Source organism: Mus caroli, unplaced genomic scaffold (genome assembly GCF_900094665.2).
Source record: "Mus caroli unplaced genomic scaffold, CAROLI_EIJ_v1.1 scaffold_21681_1, whole genome shotgun sequence".
Taxonomy (NCBI): Eukaryota; Metazoa; Chordata; class Mammalia; order Rodentia; family Muridae; genus Mus; species Mus caroli.
Genome location: NW_018390513.1, coordinates 1 through 6,759, shown reverse-complemented (window position 1 = coordinate 6,759; position 6,759 = coordinate 1). Strand labels below are relative to the sequence as shown.

The 6,759-nt window shown below is 40.2% G+C and overlaps 1 pseudogene; it reads left to right on the top strand.

The window, feature by feature from the left end:
• Nucleotides 1–973: 973 nt before the first annotated feature.
• Nucleotides 974–1,428, top strand: LOC110288685 (annotated as a pseudogene).
• Nucleotides 1,429–6,759: the final 5,331 nt, after the last annotated feature.

The window sequence follows — 6,759 nt, the reverse complement described above, 5'->3', positions numbered from 1 at the left end:
ACAAAACTAACCATATAGTTGGTCACAAAGTTAGCCTCAAGAATATAAGAAAATTGAAATAATGCCTTGTATTTTATCTGACCACCACACATTAAAGCTATACTTCAACAACATCAGACACACTGGAAAGCCTACACACTCATGGAAATGTAACAATTCTCTCCACAATGAACGCTAGGTCAGGGAATAAATTAAGAAAAAAAAATTAAAGACTTTCTAGAAGTCAATGAAAATGAAGATAAAACATACCCAAATTTATGTGACACAATGAAAGCAGTGCTAAAAGGAAAGTTCATAGCCCTAAGTGCCCCCATAAAGAAATTAAAATGTTCTCATACCAGCAATTTACAAGTACACCTGAATGCTCTAGATAAAATACAAGCAAGCATAGCAAAGAAGAGTAGAGGGCAGGAAATAGTCAAAGAAAGGGCTGAAATCACTCAGCTAGAAACAAAGTAATACAAGAATCAATGAAGTCAAAAGCTGATTCTTTGACAAAATCAGCAAGATAGACAAATCTTTAACTAAACTAAGAAACAGAAAGATAATACCCAAATAAACAAAATCAGTAATGAAAAGAAAGACATAAGAACCGACACTGAATAAATTCAAAGATCATTAGACTTACTTCAAAAGACTCTATTCTGGCATATGAGGAGGTGAGGTGGGGGGTTGTGGGGGAGGGCTGCTGGTGAAACCTGTATTGAGGGTTTCCTTGCATGAACCCTCAACCTCAGTCTGCCTCCTAATTCTTTCTGGAGAAGGCAGGGGAAGTGGCAGCTAAACATCTAGCTTGTGCAACCACAGAATGGCAGAGGAGAGGGGCGGCAGTGATATTACAGATTGTGATGATCGGGAAGACAATTTATGACCACACTTCCACTGGTTAGGACAAAGTGCAGCCTTCTGTTAACTACTCCACAGAGGGAAGGAGAGGAGAAAAAAACTGTAATAGGCCAACAGTTAAGGACCACCCAGCCTTCTGGGCCCTCCCCCTATGGCTAATAGAAAGCCTGGTGATCCCAAGTCAGCTTTCCACAGTGGTCCTCCAGGATCAAGGGGACCAATGACTCCACCACTGCTGAGACTCCCAGCTCCTCATCTGGGTAGATGCCACAGTTAGGGAGGCCTTTGTCCTCGATCTAGTCCATATGATTGTGGTTGGTGTGGTATCAATACTAAAACTCCTTTTCCTGGGCCAGGCCATAGGGTCCCTCTAGGGAAAACTTTTACAAAGAGGCAAGAAATCCATGAAGGTTCAAAAGTTGGTCTCTTGTCAAGAATAGCTACCCACTAAGGACAGCCCCCAGATGATGGAAGAAAAGTCTGACCGCCCTGTCTACTGGACACTTTTCTAAGAAAGGTCATTGCTGTTATGAAGACCATTGTGTCTTCTACCATCCAGGCACCCATGGACCTCCTCTGTGAGACTGTGACTTCCCACCCAGGCTGGAAGGAGCCCTCTGACCTAGTGGCCATATATTCTCTGTGGCCATGTATTCTCTATGTCTTCACTATAACTACATGAAGGTTCTTCTGTCACCTTCAGGCATGGGCAAATCCACCCCTTTCATCATCTCTCCCATTTGGAGGCCAGAGCTGTGATTGTCACAGGTGCATAGTGCACACTATCTTCTGATCCGGGCTATAGTGAACTTTGGGACCCCATCTTGCTACTTTCCACTGCCTCCTGGATCTTCCCCTCTGCCAAATGACAGCTCAACAGGAAACATTTGGTGCGGTTTCTTGTACATTTGTCCACCTGTCACTCAGTACTGCCCTCAGTTCCCAAGAACCCTGGAGAAGTCTCTTATCCTCTAGCTGCTTAAGTCCTTTCACATAAAACCCCAGTGTTGGCAGCTGCCAGGAATTGTACCAGGTTGTCTGTCTTTGAGGTCAAATTTGAGTGACTGGTGCAGACTTGCTCCCTGAACAGTCTCTACCTGCTTTTGGATCTCCTAGTTTCTGTCCATAGCATGAGCTCCACCACTAAAGCCTGTGGTCACTGTGCTTTCTGAAACTTTATGCCCTTTGTATTCTTCCTCAGTGTCCATGGCATTTTTTTGTGACTTCTCAACACCAGAGTAAATTTTTCTACCAAATCAAGTGACGCTCTTGGTGTTCTCTAGAGTTCACCTTGCTCCTGACACAGGAGGATTTGAGACTTAATCAGTCTGCCTCTCCATTATGCCATCTGGTGTCAGGCATTCTGGGTCTGACAGCCAAGTGATGTCTTGGAAAGTCTCTGGCAGGCCTCCCCACACAGCTCCTGCCTGGCCTGTTTTAGTTAGACTTTGCCATTGTGAGGCCACGGGCCCTTTGATTTGACTTTGTGAATCTCCACTTGTCTCTGGATGGAACCTGAACAGTACTGTCATCTCTTTGACCCTCTTTTACTTCCCTGGCACTGTGTGTTTTCTGTGAAAATGGCAGTGAACATGTTGGGTTTTGAACAGGCCCTAAGGAAGTGGGTCAGGAGATGTGTGCACAAAAGGAGAGAGATTTGTTGGAGAACTAAGAGTGATTTTTTTCTTTTTAACTTTTTTTTTTATATTAGTAATAAGCACAGTAGAAACCGGGGGTGAGGTGGGGCGGGGGAGGGAAGACTGTATTCCTCAAAATGGATAATATTAATGAAGGATTTTTTTTCTAGACAAATACCAGTTACTAAAGTTAAATCAACATCAGGTAAACTATATAAGTACCCCCATAACTCCTAAAGATATAGAAGCACTCATTAAAACTCCCCCCCAAAACAAACAAACAAACAAACAAACAAAAAACAACTCAGGGCCAGTGGGCCAGTACAGAATTCTATAAGACTTTCAAAGAAAGCTAATACCAATACTTTTTGAGCTATTCCACAAAATAGAAAGAGATAAGGCCACAGTCACCCTCAAATATAAATCACAAAAAGACTCAACAAAACTTCAGTATGGTTTTTTTTATAAGTATTGATGCAAACATACTTAATAAATTGCTCACAAACTGAATCCCAAACACATCAAAGACATCATCTACCATGATCAACTAAGTTTCATATCAGGGATGTAAGGAAGGTTCAATATATGAAAATTCACTGATGTGGACCAGTGGGTTCCAGGCATGCAGGAACCCTACGTGACCAGTGGCACTGGTTCCTTCCAGTCTGGGCCAGTGCCCTAAGCAGACCTTGGATGCACATTCTGCAGCCAGTTCCACAACACCCAGAGGAAACTCCTCTCCAAAGTGCTCTAACATGCCCAGGATCACAGATCCAGAAGTGAGGAGGACACAACATCTGTCCTAACACCTGGAGTAACTGGGACCAGTGGGATTCAGAGATGCAAGAACCCTTCCTGACCAGTGGCACAGGTTACTTCCAGTCTGGACAAGTGCCCTGAGCAGACCTTGGGCACAAACTCCGAAGCCAGTTCTACAATACCCAGAGGAAGCTCCACTCCCAGGCGCTCTAACATGCCCAGGATCACAAGAGCTTGGACACACCATGATCTCAGGGTCCCAGAGGCAGCTTGACTACCAGGAGCTCTAACACACCCAGGATATCAGGATCCCAGGATCCCAGAATAACAGGATCACAGAGACAGCTGGATTCTGAGGCGTTCTGACACGATAAGGATCACAGGAAAGATAGGCTCCAGTCAGATATACTGAGGGTAGGTAGCACTAAAGAAAACCAGATGGCAGGAGGTAAGCATAAGAACATAAGCAACAGAAACCAAGGTTACTTGGCATCATCAGAACCCAATTCTTCCAGCATAGCAAGTCCTGGATACACCACCACATCAGAAAAGCAAGATCCGAATCTAAAATCACTTCTTATGATGATGATAAAGGATTTTAAGAAGGACATAAATAACCCCCTTAAAGGAATACAGGGAAACACAATAAAACAGGTGAAGGAAATGAACAAAACCATCCAGTATCTAAAAATGGAAGTAGAAAAGCAATAAAGAAATCACAAAGGGAGACAACCCTGGAGATAGGAAACCTAAGAAAGAGATCAGAAGTCATAGATGCAAGCATCATCAAGAGAATACAAGAGATAGAAGAATCTCAGGTGCAGAAGACACCATAGAAAACATTGATGTAACAGTCAAAGAAAATGCAAAAAGCTAAAAGCTCCTAACCCCAAACATCCAGGACACAAGGAGAAGACCAAACCTACAGATAACAGGTATAGACAAGAGTGAAGATTCCCATCTTAAAGGGCCCATCTTAAATTTATAACAAAATTATAGAAGAAAACTTCCCTAACCTAAAGAAAGAGATGCCCATGAACATACAAGAAGCCAACAGAACACCAAATTGATTGGACCAGAAAATGTATTCCTTCTGCCATATAATAATCAAAACGCCAAATGCACTAAACAAAGAAACAATATTAAAATCAGTAAGGGAAATGGTTAAGTAACATATAGAGGCAGACCTATGAGAATTATACCATACTTCTCACCAGAGATTATGAAAGTTAGAAGATCCTGGACAGATGTCCTATAGACCTTAAGAGAACACAAATGCCTGCCCAGGTTACTATACCTAGCAAAACTCTCAATTACCATAGGCAGAGAAACCAAGACATTCCATGACAAAACCAAATTTATACAATATCTGTCCATAAATCCAGCCCTATAAAGGATAATAGATGGAAAGCAATAACACAAGAAGGGAAATTACACCCTAGAAAAAGCAAGAAAGTTTCAATAAACCCAAAAGAAGATAGCCACAAAAACAATCCCATCGCTAAAACAAAAATAACAGGAAGTAATTATCACTTTTCCTTAATATCTCTTAACATCAATGGACTCAATTCCCCAGTGAAAAGACACAGACTAACAGATGGATATGTAAACAGGACCCAACATTTTGCTGTATACAGGAAATGCACCTCAGTCACAAAGACAAACACTAACTACCTCAGAATAAAATGTTGGAAAAACATTTCCAAGCAAATGCTCTGAAGAAACAAGCTGGAAGAGCCATTCTAATATCGAATAAAATCAACTTTCACAAAAATTATCAAAAAAAAAAAAAAAAAAAAGATAAGGAAGTAAACTTCATACTGGTCAAAAGAAAAACTTCCCAAGATGAACACTCAATTCTGAATAATTATGCTCCAAATGCAAGGGCACCCACATTCATAAAAGAAATTTTACTAAAGTTCAAAGCACACATTGTACCCCACACAATAACAGTGGGACACTTTAGCACCTCCCTCTCGACAATGTCATGGAAACAGAAACTAAACAGAGACACATGGGATCTATCAGAAATTATGAACCAAATGGATCTAATTTATAGAACATTTCATCCTAAATCAAAAGAATATACCTTCTTGTCAGCACCTCATGGTACATTCTCCAAAATTGAACATATAATTCATAACAAAATAGGCCACAACAAATACAAGAAAATTAAAATAATCACATGCATCCTATCAGATCATCACAGACTAAAGATGGTCTTCAATACCAACAAAAACTAGGGAAAGCACACATACACATGGAAGCTGAATAATGTTCTACTCAATGATACCTTGGTCAAGGAAGAAATAAAGAAAGAAATTAAAGACTTTTTAGAATTTAATGAAAATGAAGACATATCATACCAAAACTTATGGGACACAGTGAAAGCAGTGGTAAGAGGAAAACTCATAGCTCTGAGTGCCTCCCAAAAGAAATCGGAGAGAGCCTATACTACCATCTTGACAGCACCCCTAAAAGCTCTAGAACAAAAAGAAGCAAATACACCCAAGAGGAGCAGACATCAGGAAATAATCAAACTCAGGGCTGAAATCAGCCAAATAGAAACAAAAAGAACTATACAAAAAAAAAAAAATCAAGAAAACCAGGTACTTGTTCTTTGAGAAAATCAACAAGATACATAAAGCCTTATCAAGACTAACCAGAAGGCCCTGAGAGAGTATCCAAATCAATAAAATCAGAAATGAAAAGGGAGATATAGTAACGCAAACCATGGAAATTCAAAAAGTCATCAGATTCTACAACAAAAGCTTATACTCAAAAAAATTGGCAATTCCAAGATTATATGGACAATTTTCTAGACAGATACCAGGTGCCAAAGTTAAAAAACATCAGATGAACCATCTAAACAGTCCCACAACCCCTAAAGAAATAGAAGCAGTCATTAATAATCTCCCAAACAAACAAACAAACAAACAAACAATCCCAGGACCAGATGGGTTTATGGGAGAATTATCAGACCTTCAAAGAAGACCTAATAACAATACTCTTCAAACTATTCCACAGAATAGAAACAGAAGCAACACTACTCAATTTATTCAATGAAGCCACAGTTCTTCTGAGTATTTTCCCTTGGAGATNGAAGAGTTCTGCCTAATCAGGAACTTTTCACAATTTCCTTTCATAGAGGACTTAATAAGAATTTTTTCTACTTCTGTCCTGTTTAATGTTTCAAATAGATTTAAAAAACTGTTTGAATGCATATTACTTTTAACTTCAGAAGATAGCATGTGTATTTAAGAGGTGTTTACCTATTATAAATTATTTTGAAGACTCAAAAAATATTAACACTGAGTTGTATTTTTTTAAAATAAATTTGGGAGCACCTTGAAGAGCCATCTTGGTTCCCAAATCCCTCAGAGACTAGTCTGTGCAGGTGAGAGTGTGGACTACAGAAGCTAACAGCTTCTGGGACAGGCCCTGTTTCAGGCCTTCATCTTCTGCCAGGAGGCAGGTCTGAATGCCAGACCTGCACTTTCTGTGCAAGAGGAGAGCT